General features: G+C 35.4%; 1 pseudogene; it reads left to right on the forward strand.

Annotated features, from left to right (window-relative positions):
- The first annotated feature begins 9063 nt into the window (after positions 1-9063).
- On the forward strand, positions 9064-9763 carry LOC138818985 (small ribosomal subunit protein eS6 pseudogene; annotated as a pseudogene).
- The last annotated feature ends 822 nt before the right edge of the window (positions 9764-10585 follow it).

A 10585-nucleotide genomic window follows, 5' to 3' on the forward strand; every position in this document is an offset into this window, starting at 1 on the left:
AATTGTTTTGTTTCTTCAGCTCAGAATAACGTAACAGATGTCAAGAGTGCTCATTACCATCATTCCTGACAACCATACTAGAAATGTTCTTCAGTTGCTTCTCCCTTCTCCACTTTTTGTCCTTTGGCTCCTCTCTCTCATTTTCCCAAGCCAGATATATCTGTAGGAGGAATTTTCTAAAGGAGGATTATTCTAAAAGCAAAAGACAAAACTATCCATGTGATATGTTTGGTGACTCGAGATATTCAAAATGATATCACTTTAAAGACACATTCTGAATAGTCTGAGGGCCCAATTTGTACTAAAGATTAGAGGTAGTGGTAAAGGAGTCTGGGTCAATAAAAGCAAGAAATGGACTTTGGTTTTGTCATCTTTTCTGTGCTTGGGAAAGCATGTAGCATATGGTAATTTTAACGAACATTTGTGGATGAGTTGAAGGAGTAAAATATGACTCAGGAGTGAACACCTGTTGTCAGTTTCAGGACACAAAAGTAAATGATCAGGGTCTGGTAAGGTGGCTCAGTGGTAGAGTTTTTGCCTTGCATGCATGAGGCCCTGGGTTTGATTCCTCAGTACCACATAAGCAGAAAAAGCCAGAAGTGGTGCTGTGACTCAAGTGATAGAGCTCTAGCCTTGAGCTGAAGAGCTCAGGGACAGAGCCCACGCCTAGAATTCAGGCCCCATGACCGACAGAAGAAAAAAAAAGTAAATGACCAGATATGGAAGAATAATTCAGGAATTCGATAGATCTCTAGTCCTTTCAATCTAAAAATCTGGAATTCTTAAATAACTATCCCTTATAATAATAATCTATCTCTACATATTTTGTTATTCCTGAACAACCATCATTGAACATAGCATGAAAGTCAATCTTTCTTTCATTTGTTTGTTTTTGGCAGTCATGGGGTTTGAACTCAGGGCCTAGATGCTGACTCTGAGTGCTTTTGCTAGCATTCTACCACTTTGAGTCACAGCACCACTTCTGGTTTTCTGGTGGCTAATTGAAGATAAGAACTGAAAGACTTTCCTGCCTGGGCTGGCTTTGAGCCACAGTCCTCAGATCTCAACCTCCTGAGTAGGTTGGATTACAGGTGTAAGCCACCAGCACAGGCTAAGTCAATCTTATGTAACCCTAGAACAAAACCTAACACAAAGAACAAATCTTTTCTATTCAAATAGACATGCTGTGACTTTCAGCTCTCCCACTTAGGATCTGCAGAAGCACCTGCAAGCCACTTTGCTTTTCTGAAACATTCTTTCCTTGTCTATGAAATTAGATACTAGTATTTATGGTACATGACTTTTATGAGATTGAATGAATTATTTCTCCTTAAATGTGTACTATGACAGAAGTGGTAAAGGCACTGCCATGATGATGATAAAAAGCAAAACAAAAAGCTTGTTCACTTTGTCTCCTTCTATAAAAGATATCAAAGTCCAGCCAGCATTCTAACTGTGAAAAGAACTATCGCATAGCATTGTGTGTGTGTGTGTATATATATATATATATATATATAATATTTTCTTTATGAGGTTTTATTAAGCTGCTTAAACAACAACAACAACAACAAAATATCATTTGTCCCCAAATTTCCATGTTGTTCAGAGTATGGCTTGTATAAGAAAGTCAGAATTTATTCAGCCATATTGAAATCAAATGCCAAGCAGGTCCATAATAAAAATATAACACAAAAGAAGGTTGAGAAAAAAAAATCAGCATGTCCACCCTTCTAGTGGTCAATTAATTTTGATTGTATGTGTGTGTGAGAGAGTGCATGTGTGTGTGTGTGTGTGAGAGTGCATGTGTGCGTGTGTGTGTGTGTGTGTGTGTGTGTGTGTGTGTGTGTGTGTGTGTGTGTGTGTGTGTGTACTGTGTACTCAAAATCAAGACCTGGGCACTATCCCTTAGGTTTTCTTCAAGGTTAGTGCTCTACTACTTGAGATACAGTTCAACTTCTGTTTTTTGGCTAGTGTATCTAAGAGTCTCATAGACCTTTCCTTCCTGAGATGGCTTCAAACTTTAACTTTTAGATTTAATGTTTAGATTTCACCTTGGATTACAAGTGTGAGCCACCAGAATATAGCTGAACTTTTCTTGTGGTAGGGGAGATTTTTTTTTTCCACAATGGGAAAGAAGAGGTGGAAGTCACAAAATAAATTATATCAAATATTTTCAATCTTTGACATGTTAATGCACTAGATCATGTAAGATGAAACTTAATTTTGCCTTTACAACTTCCTCTGTAAACATGATCATTAAGAAGACTAAAGTTGGAAAATCTTCTCTGCCATTTGTCACTAACTTAGTTTCTTAATTTAGAGTTCTGAACCAGTTTTATATGAAGGAAGTTAAGGTATATATATATATATATATATATATATATATATATATATACACACACACATATATATGTATATTTATACATATATACACATATATACATAAATTGTATGTTTATACATAGATACATACACAAATGTATGTATATGCATACATGTATACATATGTATGCATATACATACATATATACATATATCAGATATATGTATACATACATACATGTATGTATTATGAGATCAGAATTGTTCATTCAAGTGGTCTTGTTAAAAGAAGGTGGCTGTGCTGTCTTCATTGGCTCATGAACATAGACCCTCTGGATTCTAGCAGACTGGACATTTATGCCTGGAATTATTAAATAATGCTGAGTATATATAGAATAATGTTTGAAAAAGCAATCAGCTTTTTTGACTCTGAACTAAATGCTGTTCAGAGTGGTTATATGCTTGGCATCAAAGAAACCCATTTTCTGCCTTTGAAAACTGAAAATGGACCCAAGAACTCAATGGGACTCCAATAGGAGCTATAAAACTGTGGTTATTTAAAAGTGCAAATCTGGTATATCTTTCAAGTATTAAAAACAGACATTCTCCTTGGCAGCTGCCAGGAGAAATGTGTCTTAGCAAATTTCCTGACTAAAGTAAAGTATTCAGCATTTACTTAAAGATTTTTGAAGCTATAGCCCAAATTGTAATTAACATACTTGTTATTGGCATTGAGTTTCTTCTTTCCAGGAAACAGATGTAAGAGCAAAGCTCAGAGTGATAAAAATTTCATTTTTCATCAGTATAGAACACCCTTCAATGATACTTTTTCGTTCCAGCGCTTGTCATTCACAGTACCAATTTCAGCAATATTTCCTTGTCATGAATGAGAAAAAGCAATGGCTACAGCATGGAAAATGCATTCCACCAAGATGGCAAGTAGCCATTGCTGTAGGATCTATATCTTTAATGTTCTAATAGCATGATACTTTGGTTGCAACTGAAAATAGGAATTATTGCTGTTGAGCTAACATTTAGATAAAGCTCAAAAACTGGAAGAATAAGATTTGACACTTAGATTAGAAAAGATAAGCAAGAGTATAATGTTTTGTTCCAGATTCTTTCAAAAAGTGTAAACCTCCCTATTCAGGACTTGTTTTGGGTCTATCCCAAGATAGACTGAGGAGCTATAGAGAAATTTGCTACTTACCCAGTCTCATTTTGCTGCCTTCCTTTAACCGTCTCTGAGGGATTGAGTTCTTAGTCTGGCTGGCAGTGTTAGATATATTACTTGCTCAATCAATCAACTGTTTTAGCCAGCTTAGTGCACTAATTGTTGTTTTAACTTTATTGAACTTGATCAGCAATTGGAATGAATTTACTCAGTCAGATGTTTGTACTATTGGCTCTCACTCTGTAGCCTTACATAGCCCACCATAGAATTAAAAACCACACTGCTCACACTAAACAGAATAAATGCATATGTGTTATCTAAGCAGGTATACAGGGAACTTTATCTGTTTTTTTGCTATTGTTTCATCTGAACTGGAGAAGGATGTTTCTAAGCTTTGAATGTTTGTTTTTCCTTACTGGTAGCGGTGTTAACAATGTTTTCCTTGTCATTGTCATCATCGTCATCATCCTCATCAAGATCATTATTCAACTAGAAAAAAATAAGGCTAACAAGTCTTTTCATCCCTTTAAATAATATGTGTAAAACATATATACTATATATACAACATATATACTAGATGTTGTTAAATAGAAAAGTATCTGGTTAGTGTTCATATTTTGGAGTTTAAGAAGAATGCATACTGCTTCTGCCATGATGTTGGTGAAATACATCACTCAAGTTCAGTTTTAGGTAGAGGTTACTGATACATTGGTAATTCCCTCATCTGGTTTTAACTATGCAGATAATTTCATCTTTCTGGGTATACTTCCATTTTGTATAAAAGTAGTAATTAGCTCATATTACCAGAGGAAATAGATTCCAATTTTTTCCATTGGTAAAGTACATTATAGCATATAAAGCATATACAGTATATTTTAGCATATAATACAGAATATTTCCTAAAGCAGATTACATGTTACTAATCTTTTTCCTAACACCATTTTACATACCACAAACTGGTTTTCCATTTTGGTTTCCATAGGTATGAGGGAACAGAAGACTTTTTCATCTAAGGAGTTGAACTGCTTAGGGAGTATTTTTATTGCCAATTGTTTTCAGAGTTATGTCATGCAGACAGTATTGTATGGCATAGGTTCTAAGACCCATACCTTCTTATGTACTGGTAATGCCAACTCAATAAGGTATTATTGCAATACATGGATAATATTAGAAGCCACAGGTGAAGTTAAGTTTGAATAGGGTGTACAAATCCTTTTATTGAAGAGAAAATCAATACCCCAATGACCATAATGACCATTTTGGGTACCAAGACAGGAACTGGCAGAGCTGAATCTGATTCTTCCTGCTTCTAACAGTAGGAAGTAATAGCAGCTTTGTTTACCAGTCCATGCCTCACCAACTCTGATCTGGCAAATTGCACTGGGTCATTTATTCATTCAATAAAGGTCCATTGAGAATAATCTAAACGCACAGTGCATTCATCAGTACCTGGGCAGGGAGCTGCTGATAAGTAATAAAATAACTCATCCCCATCCTTCGGCCACTTCAGTTACTTACAACATGGATGGTCCATCGCTAATGCTTGCTGATGGGAAGAAGGAGTAGATACTTGTACTAGTAGATACATGAAATTTTAACTGGGACCTAAATGATCATGAAGATGTTAACCCTTCAAAGAAAAGCACTATAGTAATTAGAGAATTTTAAGCAAAGTAAAAGCATTAGAGTAATTAGAGAATTTTAAGACCTAAATAGAATGATAAATCCTAATATCTAGCTAAATGAATCATGGTGGCCATTTTCAAATATATAATATCAAATATACAATTGTCAGTACTAAGTGGCTCTTTTCAAAGAGCTTTTTGAAGTTGGTAACTTAGGACTTTGGCAGTCAGACCATCTACTAGTCCTTATCACTCTCCTTCCCTATGTTGTCCTATTGGTTGTTTAATATCTTCTCATGCTACTTGTTTCAAGTTCCTTTGCTAATAGATTTTTTTCTTTTGTGTGCTGACACAGTACAAACAACCAGAAAACGGACTAAGATGAGGTGCGAGAGAGACTCGATACAGGCCTGGTAATTACCAGCTCATTGAGAAGTGTTAGCTCTTACTCTGTAAGCTATGCAGATCCATGAGGAAGTCTCTTGTGTCTCTGCTTGTCTTTTCCTCATTTTAATCAGAATAGATACATATTTTTTCATTTTTTTATTCTTAAGTAGAACTAGACAAATGCTCATAAAACCATGCTGGGTGGTAGAGAACCCAGAGACATAGAATTCTCACATTCAGTGCCCCCACCCCTGACAAAAATATAAAACACACACACACAGACACACACATTCCTGCCAAACTGAAGCAAAGTCCCTTATGTCATTAAATAGTAACTGATATTCTGCTTATTTGAGTTTCTAAATAATAACAACACATTTGCAAAATGTTAGCTAGAAGGATTTAAGAAAAGAATGCTTTTTATATCATCTAAAGTGATCACAAATATTTTCATTTATAATAAACATTTATTTAAAATAAACATCCAAACTGTTTGAAAAGTTACTTACATGACAATCCATAATAATCATAATAATGTGTTTCTAATAATTGTATACAGCAATTGATTTGTTTCCTCATGATATTTCCATGGATGAACCTAGGTATTTTGGTCATTTTAATCCCTTTTAGCACTCTTTCTTATCTTTCTTGTTCTCCGCTTTTCTTTCATCTTTTAATAGTTCTCTTTCTGTTATAATGGCTTCTTAGCACACTGTTTGGGAAGGGTTGAATTGAAAAAGCTCTTTAAACATCATCTAGCTATCTTCTTTTTCTCTCAAGCAGTGATGGAGCTATCCATCCCAAAAGAATGACATTTGTTATTACTGAGACACAGCTGTATCTATATTTACAGTACTTTCAGTTCTCTACTCTTAGCTATGGACAGATCTTTCCTATATCTATTCTCCATTTATTGTATGTAATTCAAAGACATTGTGTGTGTGCAAGTGTGCAAATGAACATGTATGCATGTATATGTGTAAATAATAGACAGCTGACTGTGAGTGAATATATCATAGCATTTCATGATCTGTAACTGTTATATCACTTTAATATTTTTCCCCAGAAGATATCTGAATTCCAAATCTTTCCTCAACAATTACATGATCATCTTTCCTTAATACTTCTTCTCAGTGAATTTTAATGTTCAACTTAAACAGATTGATGTTAATAGGAGTCACTTTTTGCTGTCTTGTCATTAAAATATATATACATCAATGCACATGTAACTAAGACCTTTTAGTGTTGTTTTTGCAAATAGTCTGAAAAAATATCAAACACTTATGTGGGTTTTAACTCTTTCTAATATTTAATTTCAATTAATATAACACATATGATAGAAAATGAAGTACCAAGAGACGAAGTCACTTAATTCATTAGCTTCCCCTTGACTCTCACCTTTTGTGAACGATTCCTTTTTCTCTAAACTAGGCCATTGTCCAGAGGAAAGCTGCTGATGTTTACTCTCCTGTATTTCATTCTGCAATTAAACTATGAACTTTTAAACCTAAAATTCCAGTAGAGCATTGGTAAACAGCAGGAGCAACACATATCCAAGGGTGTTCACGTTTCTGGCATGCGAAGCCCCACAGAAAAGGGCTTATTTTATATTAGTCTTTTGTATTTTTACATTTGACTGATTGAGTCAATGGAAACCAGCCCTAATTGTTGCTTTATAGGAGGACGATGTTTTCCATCACTGGCACATACTGAGCCAGACCTTTGGGGAGTAAAACAGAGCTGGACTGCTGGTTTCTGTTACTCTGCAAATCAAAAAAAGATTGGTAGTTCTGATTAATCTTTTATTTCATTTAGTTGCCTACATAACACCCTGCCAAATTACTTTATAATAAATAATAAAAGTCACCAAGAACTATGTGTTTATTCTCACCACCAATCCAAATGAAAGGTTTTCTGTAAATGAGTTATTTCTAATAAAGCACAAAGCTTGAAGAAAAGTATTAAAAGCAAATTTGCCTTATGGTTTTATGTTAATAAAATGCATAAAACTTGAGAAAAAGTTCAACTAATGGCAATGTGGTTTTAAAGATTCTAGAAAAAAATCTAAAGGCAGCAAAACAATTCCAAATGTATCTCTTCATCTTGCAAAATGACACTTAATGAAGAAAACTTAACTATTAGGATAAACATGAAGCTATTCAGATTCTCCACAACAGTGGACTTCAGAAATCTAATTCGTTGGGTATGTTAGAATAACATTTTTTTAAATGCGCTAAAATAAAACAAGCATTAGACTCTAAATGAAAAAAAGGCCAGATTTAATAGCAAACAGAAGACAATGTTGCCATATATACTTTCTCAATGGGAAAATGAGTTAAAGAGTTCATTCTTACGCAAGATTGATTAGGGGAAGTCTCAAAGTACTGTCACTGCTAAGCACTCATCTAGTTCCTATCAAAACACAAAGCTATTCATTTTGGGTACTTTTCGATATTTTTGTGATTGATTCATTTTTACTTATTACAACAAGTCAAGGTAGAAAATGATTAAATTCTGTGCTCAAGATGACAAATAAGTTTGCGGCTATGCCAAGCAAGAGTCAGCTCATGACAAGAGTGATTTGACGTCAGTTGTCTATGACTCAGCCCTGTGTACTCCTGGCTGGACTGATACAGTAGAACCACTGAAACATATTGACCCAAGAATTATTAGCAAATGGGACATCTGGAAGTTGTTTCGATGGTGCAGGATGTTAAAGCAAGTGTGTGTGGGTAATTAATTGATTTAGCACATTTAAGGGAAGTTTCTTGTCAATTACAATACTTACAGGGAAATAATGCTGCACTCAAGAAACAGCATTTTTACTCTCATGGCTAGGGTTACCTGTATGCCATTTCCTTCTCCCTCAGTGGACCATGTAGGCACTTAAGTTGAGGGTTTAAGCTATAAAATGTGTCTTAAAATGCTGGTCACTAGGATATTGGATAACTTTCTAGACATTTTCAAAAGATCTGCTCCTAATACATTAAATTATATGGCTTCAGATGTATTTAGTTATTTTGTTTAACTGTTACAGTGACTTCCCTCACCTAATAATTCAAACACCTCTTAAACTACTTACTGAACAACTGTTAGGATATACACTGATTCTAGAAGCTGCAGCTTATAGGAGTATTTTGCACAATCAATTTTCAGAACACAACAGCTTCATTGCGTATGTGGGTGTTTTACTAAGAGACAACATAATCTATGGGGCTGAGTCCAGTGGCATTAATAGCTACAAACCAAACTTTAGGAAAACAAACTATTTAAAAAATAGTCACATGTAGATCCTATGTGAAACAAGAAGTAAATGTGTTATGAATGTTTGATTAAAACAGAAAATAATTGGATGATAAGCAAATGAGCATATTCAAAGTTTCTAAAACATATAGTACCCGGAGGAATGATAACAATTTCTAGACTGAATTGTCTTGTTTGATAACAACCTTGGCCTTGGTTTTTGAGGAAGTATCCTGTTTTGTGTTTGGATTAATAATTACAGGGCAAAGAAGCTACTTTTGTGCTTCCTCCAGGGCAAGCTGCTGCTTCAACATGCAACTGAGTATCTCCTTTCCAGCCGTTGGCTGTTGGCAATCACTGAAGTGGAAGATGAATGCAAACTTCCTACTTTCCATGAGGAGCATATCTTCACAGAAGTTGTCAATGACACTGTGGTGAAGAATGGAAGGCATATATGGTCTGAATCAGTGGTGGGAACCACAAACAAGATTTACCCATGAAGCAAGGTGTCGTGACTCATGGCTGAGTTCTTTGCTACTGAGCAAGGTGCCAATTGGAGTGTTTTCAACTTAGTCTTTGTAAAAAATAAAAATAAAAATAGGAGGAAGAGGTGGAGGAGGGGAAAGGGAGGGAAAGGAGGAGGAGAGGGGGAGGGAAGGGAAGAGGAGGAAGAAAAAGGAAAAAAAGATATCCCTGACTTGACAGATACCTCTCTGACCTGCGGGCTAGCAGAATCTGCAAACTTTTCAATCTCTCTAAAGAAGATGATGTCCGCCAATATGTTGTTCAAAAATCCCTGAACAAAGGAGGTAAAAAATTACCCAAGATTCAGTGTGTTATTCTCCATGTGTCCTGTCACACAAATGCCACCCTATTCCACTGAAGAAACAATTTACCGAAAGAGGCTCCAGAATGAAGGAGGCCAAAGAGAAACACCAGCAACAACCAGAGGCTGTCTTCTATGAGAGCTTCTACTTCTGAAGCCGAGTCTTTAAGAATAACAAATAAATGATTAGACCTTAAAAAAGTCAATGAAGAAAAATAACCAGATCAAATGTTAAGACTTCAATATATTGATGTGTGCATTTATGAGTACGTTATTCATTTCATTTATTCATATTATTTGGAGTACGAGTTCTTCATGAGAGCTATTATTTGTTTGAGGACATCTAAACAAGTAATTATAAGACAAGGTGAGACTCTTAACAACGCTCAGGAATGCAGAAAGAGAGAGAGAGAGAGAGCTCGATTAGGGGAAAATGCAAAGAGGAAGCTTTCACAGAGAAGAGTGAAGAGAAGGGAAGCACCAGAAAGGCCCTCTGAGTCTCTCACAGAGAAATCATGGTAATTTGGCACATTTCTGAGTCTAGACTCACCCCGGAAAACTTAATGATTTAGTCTTTAAGAAAATATTCCAGTCTTGAACATACACATAAACATAAATCAGCAAACTTCACTCACAAAATGTTACATATGCAAAGCATGAACACCCATTTATTAATTTATTACGGTATATCTAATATAACTGGGAAACGTTGTTTGCACTATTTCAGACCAAGTATTAAGTCCTTATAGAGAAGATTTCAACCTCAAAATTAGTGACCTTTAGATCAGAACAAGGACATCTACTTTAAAATTGGAATGTGGATGAGCCTTACATTTTGATAATGGTAAAAAAATGTGTGGCTGTGTTGATAAAGTCCAGGCCCACAGGAAACTTCTTACAGAGTGGGGAAATTGTGTCTTCTTGTTTCCTCTCTTCCTACTGTCTTACCTCTGTCTCCCACCTCCTGCTGATTGACTCACATATATACTAATACATCTTCTGGAGTTA

Source organism: Dipodomys merriami, unplaced genomic scaffold (assembly GCF_024711535.1).
Source record: "Dipodomys merriami isolate MVZ:Mamm:240054 unplaced genomic scaffold, mDipMer1.0.p SCAF_8, whole genome shotgun sequence".
Classification (NCBI taxonomy): domain Eukaryota; kingdom Metazoa; phylum Chordata; class Mammalia; order Rodentia; family Heteromyidae; genus Dipodomys; species Dipodomys merriami.